The 14,616-nt window shown below is 44.1% G+C and overlaps 1 pseudogene; it reads left to right on the top strand.

The window, feature by feature from the left end:
* Positions 1-3,892: 3,892 nt before the first annotated feature.
* LOC117757713 lies at positions 3,893-5,487 on the top strand (annotated as a pseudogene).
* The last annotated feature ends 9,129 nt before the right edge of the window (positions 5,488-14,616 follow it).

Raw genomic sequence — 14,616 nt, 5'->3', positions numbered from 1 at the left:
ATTCTCATCATTAACATTAAACAACAGTGTTATTTGTGCTCGCGCGACATACCTGTTCCATAAGAACCTTCAATTGAAAAAGACATAAAACAACTTATAACAAATTACGTTCAGATACCAACAGCAGAGTTGCAGAGCCGAGTCGTTAATATATTTTAATACTGTGCGTGTATCATCAAGTGCGATCAAGTACGACTTTTTATACTGTGTGTGTGTGTTTGTAAAATCACTTCGATGAACGTAACTGCGTGCAATCAGGTGCATAGAGCGCATTGGAGATTACTCACAAAAAAATTTTTTTTAAACTATTCACTTTCAAACTTCCATTTCCAAATATTATCCCATAGTGAAGGTTAGGATCCACTGATGTGTGCGGTAATCGGTCCGATTGCTCTAAATATATAAATAGTGCGGTGACACTCGTGCGTATTAATGCTGCGTGATGGATGCACTGGCACTGACGGAGGAGTGCGCGAATTGAAGGATTTGGAGGAAACGAGTGTCCAGCAATCATTTGTTGTCCCATGATGATGACTAACCAGCTGATAGATTCTATAGATTTGTGATCTTGGACCTTTGTGCTGAATTGAGTCCCAGTCCCGTCCCAGTACAAACACAAGTACTCACCCCTCTGGTCGTTTAGCAGACAGGTCTGTTTGTGGTATGATTAACATCGTATAATATTTACCTTTCTATGTAGAGCCTCTTTTGATTGGTACCCCTAAGATGATATATCTTAGGGTACCAATACCTCAAATTATATCACAGAAAGGTGTAAAATATGGGCCCTTTAAGACCTATGAGACAAATTGTGATTTGTGAATATGGGCTATACAAATACAATTTGATTGATTGATTTGTTTTTTTATCTATTGTTATTGTTTTTATGGTTCGGTTGTTTATTCCGTCTTTTTAATGTATTATTTGAATTCCCTGAATTTATTTGCCTTAGTCCTTAAATTTCCTAATCCTTGTTATTTCATATAAAGGACTTTATAACTTTGATTCAAAAATTGCTGCCTGAAGAAAGTGTATTAGGGCCCGAGTACCAAACAAAATAAAAAAAAATGTTCAGGCAAATGAATTGGCTTTTTGAGGGCTTTAACATGCTCAAATCGTTACCAAAGTTTGCAGAAAATTTGAAAGTGGTGAAAATCTAAAAAAACAATTTTTATTATGTTCTTTTAATTTGGATTGTTTTTTTGCATGTGATTCTTCAAGTGATCACTGAGAGCTGAGACAGAGTATGTCATAGTGTGTGACTCAGCACATACTCTCTATACCTTCTCTTTCGGACAGATAATTTAACTTCTAGGTTGACTATGTAGAGGTGTAATTCTTAGAATATTGACAAATATGGGTTGAAATCGTTCCTTATTTAAACACTTTGCTATTTTTATTCAGACAAATGTCCTTGTCAAATATATTTAAAATCAACAACAGTCGTTTGATAATATAATATAATAATTACCAATATTCTGTCACTTTTAAATTTAAATTTCTGTTTTTCATTTTTTTTCAGGCAAATGAATTGGCTTTTTGAGGGCTTTAATTTACTTGTGTTTTTCATTTGTGAAGCACTTTGTCAGTTGGTTTTTATTCCATTGAAAGGATTCGTTAACTTTTCTGGAAACTTTGCAAAATGTGAATATTACAACCTGTGCTGTTGTGAGCTGAATGTGACAGTTCCCAGTGCAACTATTCACTTTGAGATGTGATAACACAGATAACACATGAACCAGATTCTTTCTCCTGAACGGGCACCAGAGGCACCAGCTCGACTTTTTATTTATGTAAATGGTGAAATATTGGAGGCTGAAAAGGAATTTTAATTTGAGGCCGAAGAGGAGACCTGGACAGTTTATCAGACACACGGTGTTAGGTTGGGGGTTTACAAAAAGAAAAATCTCCAGGAAATGTAATGTGAACAACAGAGGCTTCATTTACATACAAATGAATCACCAGGACATCAGCAGTGGCATTTTCATATCATGCTAATATGCCCAGTGAGTGCTGGAGTATTTACCACAGAAACTGAACTCACACAAACCGCAAAATCCGACGGTAAAACAGAAACCAGATCCAGACATGAGCCTCCAACACTTGTTGCATATTAATTCCAGAAATCTCTGTCTCCCTGTGTCTCATATGTCTTGAGAACTGTTCATCTTATCGGTTTCACACAATATACATTGGAGATTAATAAACTTTTAATAAATAGATGACCAGTGTCCTGTAGCAGTGGCGCCAGGGACTCATCAACGAGGTTGTCAATCACGACAATGGTAACAACAGATTCTTCAGTTTCAGTCTCATCTGTCAATCATGACTTTTCACAAAGTTTCTATATTATCAAATAACTAATTAAAACCAAACTTATCAACACACTTGAACATACATCAGTGTGAAAACAACTACCTAAAAGTCAAGGTGATTTGGCTTCACTTTTGGGGAGCTGTCATGTCGTCCATCTTTATTTACAGTCTCATATTCAAGCCTCAACTCTGCAGGTTTCCATTTCCACTGAGATTCAACAGCTGCTGGATTTCATCTTCATTTCTTTCTGGTTTCATCTCAGTCACCGAAAAACAAAATGTTTCAGATTCATCAGCGACTGCGCACATTGAACAGACAACAACCCAAAACGAAAACCTGTCACATTAGCAAACACGGAGTCTGTCCCCCACACTGACAACGTCAAAGTGGAGCTCTTTCGCCCCCCAGTGGTAGCACAGTCTGTGACAACTTCTAAAGCTGATTCTCGCTGCTCTCATTTGCTGCAAGTCATGTAAATGTATGTTGATAACAGTGCACCCACACAAGTTTAAATCACTTCCAATACACCTCAATATTGTTATACTCAAATAAATACCAGCACTATACTGTATGAAGCCGGTGCTGCACACATTTCAAAATAAAAACCTTTTAAAAACAAATTAATGGATTCAGTCAACAGAAACACTGAAGTGTTTTTATTTTGAAACAGGTAGGCAGCAGGAAGTGTCGCAAAAATGTTTGTCTTGAATAAACTCGCTGTGCAACTCTGCTTTCTGCACCACAACGTGGAATTCAACTTTGGAGAACTTTGACCTGCGAAAGTCATTAAGTGCTGTCTAAACTGGGTTAACTGTCGAATGACGTGGACTTTGTCAAGTTATCAGTGTTAATAAAACACACCCTGAACATCCTGGAATGAAGCAAAGCTTGTAATTGGCTCCTCATTGCAAAGACAACGAGTTTTACTCTGACTACATATTAACTTGCTCCGGCCCCTTCACTGAGCTGCTGTTTTAAGTTAAGTGAGAGTGAAGTGTGGTGAAGTTCAGGAGCTGAGAGGCAACGAGAATAACAGAGTTCGGATCTTGATACAACTTTTGTCAGTTAAAGGGAAACTGAGATCCAGGACGGTGAAATGGCGCAGAGAGAATTTCAGCTGGAGCAGGAAACGTTCTGTTGTTCGATCTGTCTGGATCTACTGAAGGATCCGGTGACTACTGGCTGTGGACACAGCTACTGTATGAGCTGTATTAACAACCACTGGGACAAAGAGGATGAGAGAGGAAGCTACAGCTGCCCTCAGTGTAGACAGACCTTCACACCGAGGCCTGTCCTGGGGAAAAGCACCATGTTAGCTGATTTAGTGGAGGAGCTGAAGAAGACTGGACTCCAAGCTGCTCCTGCTGATCACTGCAATGCTGGGCCTGAAGATGTGGCCTGTGATGTCTGCACTGGGAGAACACTGAAAGCTCTCAAGTCCTGTTTGGTTTGTTTGGCCTCTTATTGTGAAAAACACCTCCAGCCTCATCTTCAGTCAGCTCCATTGAAGAAGCACAAGCTGGTGGAGCCCTCGGAGAAGCTCCAGGAGAACATCTGCTCTCGTCATGATGAGGTGATGAAGATGTTCTGCCGCACTGATCAGCAGTGTATCTGTTATCTCTGCTCTGTGGATGAACATAAAGACCACGACACAGTGTCAGCTGCAGCAGAAAGGACTGAGAGGCAGAGAGAGCTCGGGCTGAGGAGACAAACAATCCAGCAGAGACTCCAGGACAGAGAGAAAGATGTGAAGCTGCTTCAACAGGAGGAGGAGGCCGTCAATGGCTCTGCTGATAAAGCAGTGAAGGACTGTGAGAAGATCCTCACTGAGCTGATCCGTCTGCTGGAGAAAAGAAGCTCTGACGTGAAGCAGCAGATCAGATCCCAGCAGGAAACTGAAGTGAGTCGAGTCAGAGAGCTTCAGGAGAGACTGGAGCAGGAGATCACTGAGCTGAAGAGGAAAGACCATGAACTGAAGCAGCTCTCAGACACAGAGGATCACAACCAGTTTCTACACAACTACCCCTCACTGTCACCACTCAGTGAATCTACACACTCATCCAGCTTCAGGATCCGTCCTCTGAGGACGTGACAGCAGCTGTGTCCCAGGTCAGAGGTCGACTACAGGACATTCTGAGTGAGACAGAGACAAAGATTTTACAGATTGTGTCTCAAGTGGATGTTTTACTGCCACAACCAGAGCCAGAGACCAGAGCTGACTTCTTAAAATATTCACAGGAAATCACACTGGATCCAAACACAGTAAACAAACATCTGTTATTATCTGAGGGAAACAGAAAAGTAACATTAATGAGTAAGAAACAGTCTTATTCTAATCACCCAGACAGATTCACTGGTTGTTGTCAGGTCCTGAGTAGAGAGAGTCTGACTGGACGTTGTTACTGGGAGGTGGAGGTGGAGGTGGTGGTGATAGGAGGAGTTGGTGTAGCAGTCACATACAAGAATATCAGCAGAGCAGGAGACTCAGATGAATGTAGATTTGGATCAAATGATAAATCTTGGTCATTATATTGTAATGCAAACAGTTATTACTTTCATTACAACAGCATCAGGACTCCAGTGTCAGGTCCTCGGTCCTCCAGAGTAGGAGTGTACCTGGATCACAGTGCAGGTGTTCTGTCCTTCTACAGAGTCTCTGACACCATGACTCTCCTCCACAGAGTCCAGGCCACATTCACTCAGCCTCTCTATGCTGGAGTTGGGGTTTGTTATGGATCCACAGCTGAGTTCTGTAAACTCAAATAGACCCGAGTCATTAAAAGCAGTGATTTAGATTCTGTGTTTAAATCTTTAACTTCTTTTGGCTCCAAGTTTGTTGCTCAAAGTTCGTCGTGGTGACGTTTCTGCTCCGCACAGAGATCAGCTGTCAATCATTCCTGACGGGCGGCACTCTGACGTCCTCTCATTGGTCGTTGTGTTGATGTTTAAGTTTGTTGAGCTGGACCCATGTTGCATCTCACTGCTCGTTGCTTTAAGCTGCAGAAGCTTGGGGGAAGCTTTCACATTTCTCCTTGCAAAACAAGTGCAATCTGAAAACTGATGCACAACCACAAGAGGGCGCCCTTATTTTGTTTCCCACACCCTGTGGTATGTGTTGTGCATACAACTTTCATCTGTCAGGCTGGACTCTGTCACAGCCTGGCTCTATAAAACATTCTAACATCTCTCTTTACCTTTAGCCGCGCTGCAGAGGTTATCCAAATGAATCCTTTTTAACACGTGGCATGAAATTCAAAACTTCAGCTTTTCTTGGGTTTTTCAGAATGATGTGTGGGTGCATGTCCCGTACACTTGCCCATGTGAAAACACCTATAGTATGTTTTGTGGAATATCTTTTGCATGCTGTGTGTTAAAATTACTGCCTTGTTTCAGTTTCCCATCTTTGTTTTCTTCTCCACCTCCTGAGCTGAAAAGGTGAAATATGTAACTGCACTTTTAATAAAGAAAATCCCCGACATGAGCATCTGTTTTCATTGTTTGCTTCTTTAAAGTGGCTTTAAGTCTTTATTTGTGTTTTCAGTTGAAGAATTGTTAATGTGCTTATTTGGTTGCTGTCTTGAAAAAGCAGTAAGTGTATAGTCGGGGGACATGTTTTTAGGGCTATAACTTTTTCAGTGATTGATTTCATCAGTTCAATCAATCAATCAATCAATCAATCAATCAATCAATCACTCAGCTCAGACAGGGTCCCTGTCTGTTTAGTTTACAGTTTTTTGGAAAAAGAAGAAGGCCCCTCACCTTTGAGAGGGTGGTACCAGAGGACGTTTGACATTTTCTCTTGTTATTTTTTTTCAGGCAAATGAATTGGCTTTTTGAGGGCTTTAACATGTTCAACTCGTTACCAAAGTTTGCCGAAAATTTGAAAGTGGTGAAAATCTAAAAAAACTATTTTTATTATGTTCTTTTATATGGTGTGACCGTGGCGTGGCGTCAAGGTTTGATTACACGCCATCAAAACACGAGGTTCTGTATCTCGGACATACTTGAACCATGAATCCTTTGATGCTGATAATGCAGGAGTGGAGTTGTTTGTTGACGGCTGAGCATCAAAGGCTACAACCAAAAACAAAAGAAGCTGGACTTCAAACCTGTCTCAGACTTGTGGCAGCTGCTGAGAAGGCTGTGATATATGATGTTGTGATATGTGACTGGTGCCATATGCTTGGCCCTATTGTATTTCGAAGGATTTGTATTTCCCTTTTGGGGCTTTTTCAGGGCCTAGCCATGCTCAAATTCTCACCAAAGCATGTGCTCGGGCCCATTATTATTATTATTATTATTATTATAATAATAATATATATCTTTTTTTTTCTTTTTTCTTTTCAGGCAAATGAATTGGCTTTTTGAGGGCTTTAATTGAATTTGTTTTCAATGAAGGTTGGTATTAAATGGCTGGTAAATACGATGATATGAGAAAATCATCGTCAGTGTAAAAGGTGTATCTTTGTTATTGTCATAATTAATATATAAATAAAACCAATTGTAAAAAATTTAAGAAACGTTGTTTGTCTTGTGTTGCTGTGTTGTGTTGTTGTGAACAGTAGCACACTAAACCATTCACACTGATGTGTGAATGGTCTCCAACACTGTGTTAATTGATCAGAGCCATGAATCCTGTATCTATATTCAGAAAGACATACACAGGTAGATGTTACCTTACTTGTTATATTTATTTACAAGATTAAACATATTTACATCATTATAATATTTTGGACAAACTTTTATCTACACATCCCTCTCTTCTTTGTACAATGATTGTCTGCTGGTTCAGGAGTTTGTCTTTGTTGTAGACCTTCACTGTCCCCAGCTGCTGCTCCTCTCTCCTCCACATCCTCTCAACAAACTTCAGCTCGTTCTCTCTGAGAGAGAGAGAGAGAGAGAGAGAGAGAGAGAGAGAGAGAGAGAGAGAGAGAGAGAAAACTTCCCTCATCAGTCACCATGGCAACCAGATGCTTCCATTTGAATTTGAATCTGAATTTGATTGGCAGTGACAGCTGTTGTCTGATTATTAATAATTTAATGTTAAAATGCCAAAAAGACTTTGATTTTACTGTTGAGGATAAAATAAACTCCATTAAAACTAGATGATGATCAGTAAAACCAACAGGGAGGATCTGACAGTTAAAAACCTGATTAGTAAAAGCGGCAGAAAGATAAAACCTGTCTAACCTGGCTGCACTGATCCTTCCATCTAAAACTTTGACCCAGGTGTACTGCCGGGCTGAAGGATGCTTTAACCTCCACACATCCACCAGATCTACTTTTGTTACGATCTCAGATAAAAGCAGAGATGACTGAACATGTGGCTCCACCCCCTTCCTGTCTAACTTAAAATCTGTGCAGCAGTTCCAGTCTCCACCCAACACATTCCTCTTGGTCTATGCCACTTAGTGTTTCGTTTAAAATTTTAAAAACTCTTTCCCACTCAGAGCCTTGATTGGGTGCATGGATATTAATAAAACTGAATTTAAAATCTTGTACTTCAGCTTTTACAATCAGGATTCTGCCTTGAATTATTTCTGAGTGAGAGATTATATTTACATTGGCTATTGTAGAAAAAAGAATGGCAACTCCTGCACTTATATTTGTCCCATGGCTGAGGACATGCTGTCCACCCCACCATAAGCCCCAATCAATCTCATTGAGACTGTCAGTATGTGTTTCTTGGAGAAACACAACATCCAGTCTCTTCTGCTTAATTGTTTCCGATAAGACAGCTCTCTTCTTTGCATCTCTGCCCCCGTTCATATTTAAAGATGCTACCCTTAGACCCTGCATGAGAAGAGAGGAGAGAGAGAACAGCAAACAACAGTGAAACACCCAGTGATTTATAAACATATTTATTTTGATACTTTCATCTTTTTTAACATTTTTGTGTTTGATATCTTTAACCCTTTTCTTACCCCGGTGACTAATTTCTTTAGGCGGTAACGTTTCTTTTCATCTAATAGATTCAGCCCAACCACCTTTTGTAATGTTTGTAATGTCTGGGAAAAAATCTCTCACATTCACTGTTTTCCCAAATGTATCATCCAGGAAAATATGAATCTCCTCCAGAGAATACAAATCAATTCCTACAACTGACCCACTTTCACAGTCAGAGTCCACGTCCATGTCAGCATCCTCATCGTCACCATGACAACCATCCCCAACCACAGAGCCACCGGGCACCGGGCCGCTACCACCCGCATCCCCGACCACAGAGCCACCAGCCACCGGGCCTCTAACACCCGCATCCCCGACCACAGAGCCACCAGCCACCGGGCCTCTAACACCCGCATCCCCGACCACAGAGCCACCAGCCACCGGGCCTCTAACACCCGCATCCCCGACCACAGAGCCACCAGCCACCGGGCCTCTAACATCCGCATCCCCGACCACAGAGCCACCAGCCACCGGGCCGCTAACACCCGCATCCCCGACCACAGAGCCACCAGCCACCGGGCCGCTAACACCCGCATCCCCGACCACAGAGCCACCGGGCACCGTGCCGCTAACACCCGCATCCCCGACCATAGAGCCACCAGCCACCGGGCCTCTAACATCCGCATCCCCGACCACAGAGCCACCAGCCACCGGGCCTCTAACACCCGCATCCCCGACCACAGAGCCACCAGCCACCGGGCCTCTAACATCCGCATCCCCGACCACAGAGCCACCAGCCACCGGGCCGCTACCACCCGCATCCCCGACCACAGAGCCACCAGCCACCGGGCCTCTAACACCCGCATCCCCGACCACAGAGCCACCAGCCACCGGGCCTCTAACACCCGCATCCCCGACCACAGAGCCACCAGCCACCGGGCCTCTAACACCCGCATCCCGACCACAGAGCCACCAGCCACCGGGCCTCTAACACCCGCATCCCCGACCACAGAGCCACCAGCCACCGGGCCTCTAACACCCGCATCCCCGACCACAGAGCCACCAGCCACCGGGCCTCTAACATCCGCATCCCCGACCACAGAGCCACCGGGCCTCTAACACCCGCATCCCCGACCACAGAGCCACCAGCCACCAGGCCTCTAACATCCGCATCCCCGACCACAGAGCCACCGGGCCGCTACCACCCGCATCCCCGACCATAGAGCCACCAGCCACCGGGCCTCTAACACCCGCATCCCCGACCACAGAGCCACCAGCCACCGGGCCTCTAACATCCGCATCGCCGAACACAGAGCCACCAGCCACCGGGCCGCTACCACCCGCATCCCCGACCATAGAGCCACCAGCCACCGGGCCTCTAACACCCGCATCCCCGACCACAGAGCCACCGGGCACCGGGCCGCTAACACCCGCATCCCCGACCACAGAGCCACCAGCCACCGGGCCGCTAACACCCGCATCCCCGACCACAGAGCCACCAGCCACCGGGCCTCTAACACCCGCATCCCCGACCACAGAGCCACCAGCCACCGGGCCTCTAACATCCGCATCCCCGAACACAGAGCCACCGGGCACCGGGCCGCTAACACCCGCATCCCCGACCACAGAGCCACCAGCCACCGGGCCTCTAACATCCGCATCCCCGACCACAGAGCCACCAGCCACCGGGCCTCTAACATCCGCATCCCCGAACACAGAGCCACCAGCCACCGGGCCGCTAACACCCACATCCCCGACCACAGAGCCACCAGCCACCGGGCCGCTAACACCCACATCCCCGAACACAGAGCCACCAGCCACCGGGCCTCTAACATCCGCATCCCCGAACACAGAGCCACCAGCCACCGGGCCGCTAACACCCACATCCCCGAACACAGAGCCACCAGCCACCGGGCCTCTAACATCCGCATCCCCGAACACAGAGCCACCGGGCACCGGGCCGCTAACACCCACATCCCCGAACACAGAGCCACCAGCCACCGGGCCTCTAACATCCGCATCCCCGAACACAGAGCCACCAGCCACCGGGCCGCTAACACCCGCATCCCCGACCACAGAGCCACCAGCCACCGGGCCGCTAACACCCACATCCCCGACCACAATAGAACCTTTAACACCCGTGACCACAACTATTTTTTCAGTGCTCACTTCTCCTGCTGTGCTAACCTTAGACACCGAGCCGCCGCCAGCAGCGGACCAGACCACCGGGCCCCAGGCAGCACCTACAGTAGGCGCGGAGCCGCCTGCCTCGCTGAGCTCCGGAGGAACAGCCTCCTTTCCCCCGGCAGCCACAGCAGCCACAGCGGGCCCCGCTGCGTGCTGTCTGCGGGGGCAGGAGATCCGCTTGTGACCCACATCCCCACACTCAAAACACTTGATGTTCCCTGAGCTCGCATAGACCATGTAGAACCCGTCCTCATGTTTGACCCGGAATGAGACATCCAGAGTCTGGGTCGCAGAGTTCAGGAACATGAACACCTGTCTCCGCAGAGATTGAACATGCCTCAGTTTGTGATCTTTACATCCCAGAGTCACTGGCCTGAACCCACTCGCCATCTTCCCGAAGCGCTTCAGCTCTTGCTCCAGCGCCTGGTTGGAGATAAACGGGGGGACCCCGGACACAGTGACCCGGGTGGAAGGCACCGCCAGCGGGGACACCTGGACGAGCTGGTCCTGGATCACCAGGCCGCTCTCTACGAGCTGCGCCACAAACTTCTGCTCCTTCAGAAACACGACCACCGCCTTGTTCATGCGAGAGGCGTAGGAGATGTTCCCGTGTCCCACCTGCTCTCCCACCGCCAACCACACCTGCTCCACCGGGCTGTCCTGCTGCGGCACCAGCCTCACTCCGTGTCTCAGAGACAGGGACAGCGGCCCAGAGGACGCCATCCCGCCGAGAAAACACGGCTCACTCACCGCCAAACAATCACAGACACACTAACAATACAACAACTAACAACTACACAATCATACAAAAACACAGTTTAGAATATAACAATAGCAATTTGCGAAAATACCACAAACTCTCACGCGCTCACCACCACTCCACCAACAAACTCCCAGCATGCACTGAGAAAGAGAGAGAGAGAGAGAACTTCCCTCATCAGTCACCATGGCAACTAGATGCTTCCATTTGAATTTGAATCTGAATTTGATTGGCAGTGACAGCTGTTGTCTTTTTGACTTTGCCTTAAATACTGTAGTTAGAGTTAGCATCACGCTATCACGTATCACTCATTCATTTAAATAGCAACATTAAATGACAAGAATACCACAGGAATCAATATAAGCAGCAGAAAACACAAGACAGGCCGTCAACAATATTCCCACATTTGTTATGAAAGCAACCATCCTCTTGAAAACCAGTTGATGCAACTCAAGGGGTTTATTCCGTTTGAATAAATACATTTAATAAACAACCAGCACAGAAACCAGCACATTATCAACATTTAACAGCAGCAGGTAACAGCAGCAGCTTCATATTTTACAGTAGCATCATTTCAAACTTGAATTATGAGCCTGAATTGTAGAGGTTAGCATGCTGGATAAACACAGAGTTCAAGAGAGGGAGACATGACTTACCTCACACAAGGTCAGAGTGCAATAAGAAACTTTCTTAAACTTTAAAAGCATTAAAGGCAGAGTCAAAAAGACAACAGCCAATCGGAGGTCTCCTGTGGAAGGTGTCCAATCAGATTGGTCCTGTTGTCCCAGCCCCAGTGTAATTATGATGGAATTACTCTGTCAATCAAAATCAGCTTCAAAGTCAAATCTTAGCATCTGGTTGCTATGGTGATGAAAACACCAACTGATGAAGGAAGTTTTCACAATCATTTATTTTAGTAAATACTTTTTGTTTTACTCTAACTCATGAAGATAGTTTCATGACTACATTTGATTTACATTTAAAATAATAATAATATTTTATGAATAATGTTATTTAATACTATTTAAATTATATGTTTAAAACTCTTTAAAACACTTGAAGTTGTTTTTTTCTGTGTGTGTAATTATTATTATTATTATTATTATAATAATATATATATATATATTTTTTTCATTATTATTTTTTTTTTTCAGGCAAATGTATTGGCTTTTTGAGGGCTTTAACATGCTCAAATCGTTACCAAAGTTTGCAGAAAATTAGAAAGTGGTGAAAATTTACGTATTCTTGAGTATTTGGAAATGGGCGTGGCAAAATGGCTCAACAGCGCCACCTGGAACGCAGCCCCTAGGTTTCCCTTCGACAGATCTTCACAAAAATCGTAGCCCAGGTGTATCGTGACCAGTCATACAAAAAAGTCTCAGTATTTATTTTTTTTTGAGGCAAATGAATTGGCTTTTTGAGGGCTTTAATTATTATTAATATTGTAACCTAAATGAATTGGCTTTTTGAGGGCTTTAATTATAATTAATGTTGCAACACAAGCACTGCACTGCTTACCTAATCATGTGGCCATATTCATTTCAGTAATCAGAGAAATGACTACATGTTTGTTGAATCTGAACTTCTGTCCTTCAGAATGTTGTATTAGTCCCCCACCACCTGAGGGCATTGCAGAACAAAATATATCATTTTGTATATTGATGGGGAATTTAATAATAATTTCACAACGGCAGAAATTGAGATAATTGTGTCGGAGGTGGAAGCCACAAAAGGTCCGCTTTCCCGTAGCATGTCTTCCGTGGTGACGATGTTTTTAAAAAAAATGAAGTTTGGGCTGCACTAACTGAGGCGGTTAATGTCCCCTGGAGGTTCAGACTGTGGCACACGTATAAAAAATGGTTTGACATCAAAGTTGATGCCAAAAAACAAATCGCAGACAAGAAAAAACAAATAAGGAAATATAAATACATTTTATATTCCTGTCTGTGCACAGCTTGCCTGTCAAACAAATATGCTGATTGAATAAAAAATCTAAACATCAGGACGGGAGATTAGTCTCTACTTTCTACCTCCACGTCTCCTGCACACTACTGAGCACTAGAGCTGTGGACATGTCTCTTGGATGCATCGCGACGTGGACTCCGCTGCTCCAGGATCCGGACAGACGCTCCTTAAAGGTCCGGTCGTCCTGTGTCTCTGTGGGAGTCTGTTTCCTCATCACTCCTCTGACCTGCGCTCACTTTACACTTCAACAATAAACACCATCACTGATCACAAGTTATTAGGACACGTACAGTGCTGATGTTTACTTTGGGTTTGTTTGTTTGATTCACACACTGCTACATAACACGAGACGTAACGTGACGCGCACAGTTCCGGAGTCATGGTCCCACATCATCGATTAATAACTAAATACAAATGATTATCAGTTCGTGTGTAAAGAGTAACGGAGACGAGCACACACACACTACTGCAGACAGAAGTTCTTCCCGCAGATTACGACGTGACGTAACTTCATTGTTGCAGAATAAGCGACGCCCCCGTTTATCCAAGAAAATAAATATGAATTCATCAGGTTTTTATAAAGATCAGTTTGAAGTGTGAGTGATAAGAAAACATCAGATGAGCAGAGTCACTTGTTGACCTGTGATGTAATGCGACTCAGTGCAGTGGAGCTGCCAAGGGGGCTCCTCCCAGTTCCTGTCCCAGTTGCTGTGTTTTCCTTCGCTTGTGTGGAGTGCCTCCAGTTTACAGCTTATTAGCCAAAAGACAAAAACAAATATAGTTAACTTGTGTCTTGCTAATGTAATAAGTTAGGACATACAGGCTAATGTACTGTACTTAAGGGGAGACACAAATTTGTATCTAATAATGTCATCACAATCACCACATTAAAATGCAAATCAGCCATTAACTAATTAAAATGAGCTCCTTTCTATACATTTGCCAAGGCACTGCAGGTGATTAGGATAAAATAAATGAACTAAAACATATCACCACAGAACTTCCCCAGCTAATGACTTACATCAAGACTGTATTTCCCCCTGAAATGTTATGTTTAAATATGCAGATGAGCTTGTTTGGTGAATTTAGCAGAAATGTACATGTGTGGGTGAGGATGTCAGTGTAGTGCACCTCTTGAGGGGTTTGAGGGTTGGCAAGTTGGAGCAGAACTATATATTTATATATATATATATAAATAAATATCATTTTATAGGCTCTCATATCAGATTTTTATTTTGCTTCCAATTAATCAGTTAAACTCAACTACAGATGCACAATTTCATGGCACTAGAAATGATTGAGAGTGACCAATAAATTATAGGCTAATAAACAATTTAACGAAAGCCAAAACTGCTACATTTCAATATGAACTGTAGCAGTATACTTATATACTACTGTAAACTAAGTAAACCATCTCAACTGGCAAGATTTTAATGATGACAATACTGTAAATGATGAGAATGAAAGTGCGTCAATTTCATGGTTATTTAATAAATTTGCTC

This window comes from Hippoglossus hippoglossus, chromosome 23, assembly GCF_009819705.1.
Source record: "Hippoglossus hippoglossus isolate fHipHip1 chromosome 23, fHipHip1.pri, whole genome shotgun sequence".
In the NCBI taxonomy this organism is placed as follows: Eukaryota; Metazoa; Chordata; class Actinopteri; order Pleuronectiformes; family Pleuronectidae; genus Hippoglossus; species Hippoglossus hippoglossus.
The sequence above is the reverse complement of the archived record's forward strand: the minus strand, read 5'-3'. Positions and strand labels throughout refer to the sequence as shown.